Below are 1,807 nucleotides of genomic sequence, written 5' to 3'. Positions count from 1 at the left end.
TAGAAAACCCTCCCTCCCACTGCCTCAGCCCTGCCCCCTCTAAATCTTTGATGAAAAGTGTTTCCTCTTAAGAGCATTCCCACTTCGGTCCAAGGAACTTAAGCCAGCCACCTCTATCCTACCTGTAGCTCTCAGGCTGGCACACTGCTTTGTGCTCATCAGGTGTGCAATTAAAAATTTCCTGCCATACAACTGCTCAGCCAGGCAGCGGGAGAGTGAACACAATGTCCACTTGCCAACCTTTCTCCTAAGAGCCCAGATCCCCTGTCCTCCCCATTTGGCCTGGTTTCCTACCCTGCCTCCATTGCTGCTGTCTCCAGGAAAGGCCCTGTCTCTCTCTTCTACTTGTTCCACTGGTATTGACAAAGGCCAGATACGGGAGGCAAAGCCCAGACAAGTCACTGTGACAAGTGTGAGACAAGTGTGAGGTTCCCATAAGGCAGTCAGCTTCATCAAAGATTAGAATAAAAGACCAAATTTCATTCCAATGTTTCCATAGAGCCAGTAGTTAGGAGGAAGGGGCATTCTTTCCTGGCAGCCAGGGGCCTCGTCCAGTCTGACTTAGTCACTAACACAAGCCCTCAGCCCTGCCCCAGACATGTGACACCATTTGACAAGTTTTATGCAGAAACAGGTTCTAGTTACATTTGAACTTTTCCAACTTCAAGGTCAACAGAACTCAGCCAATCCACGAGGAAGTGCCTGGGACTTTTCCTGAATGTCCTTGATGCCTATTTTTGTGTTGTTTTAGGAACTGAGGACAAGAGGTATCCAAACAGGTTCTCATAGTGGCCGTTTTCTGTACTACAACAAGCCAAATTCTGGAGCTGTGACAGAAACAATAGCCAACCTTCACAATTCCCTTTGGAACATAGCCCTCCGTGTTGGAGGGAAACTGAGCTGCCCAGAGGGGGCAGGAAGTATCCGTCTCCATGGCAATGCACGTGTGTATCTGTGTGCCTCTGGGTGGCTGTCTGCTTCTCTACTGTCTATCTGTGTAAGTCTATATCTGGGGTGGCCTAGATCCTAAAACAAAGCATGCACACCTCTGTAACTCTTGCAAGAGAAGTAAAAGGCGCATCAGTTCAGCCTCTTCCTTGGCACCCTACTCCCCCAAACTGGGCAGGGCAAACTGGCTCCCACTGAGTCAAAGGTTCTGAATCTTCGGACAGAACTAACCAGCACCCCATCCAACCCAGTCACCTCGCCAGCTCCCACAAAGATCCTGGGGAGACCAGAGTCCTGGGCTCAGAAGAAGAACCTCGTTGGCATAGGTTTATTTCTTCCTGGTTACCTCTCCATCCAGCTAAGAATCTCCACTCGGGGCAGTCCCCCAGCGGCTCCCCGGAATCTTCCCCTAGTCCTCCCTTATCCCTGACCCGGTAAATGCCCTCCTCTCCCTTCCAGCCGAGGAAGAATTTCAGGCCCTCTGGCTTCCTTATCTCTCGCTGTGGAATCCAAGGCCAGGGAGTAGCCAGTACGGGGTGAGCCATGGGGCGGGAGTGAGGGAGGGAAGATAAGGAAGCCTTCAGGCCCCTGTGAAAGCGCCCCCAAGGAGGCCCTTTCTCCCCTCAGTGTTAGCCTTGCCCTGCCTGAGGCCTACAAGGGGCCATGAGGGGACGTGAGAGACCCTGGGCGCCACTGCGGCCTGTCCATGTCCCCATGCTTGGGCCTCCAGAGGATGGGCCCCCCACCCAGAGCCTTGCTGTGGCCTCCGCCCTCCCGACGCAACGCCCGTCGGCCCCCGGGGCGCGACTCACCTGGTCTCGGGCCGCACGCTAAGCAGGTAGCTCCGGCTGGCGGGGCT

This window comes from Pteropus alecto, unplaced genomic scaffold (genome assembly GCF_000325575.1).
Source record: "Pteropus alecto unplaced genomic scaffold, ASM32557v1 scaffold60, whole genome shotgun sequence".
NCBI classification, from domain to species: Eukaryota; Metazoa; Chordata; class Mammalia; order Chiroptera; family Pteropodidae; genus Pteropus; species Pteropus alecto.
This window is presented reverse-complemented; position numbering follows the sequence as displayed.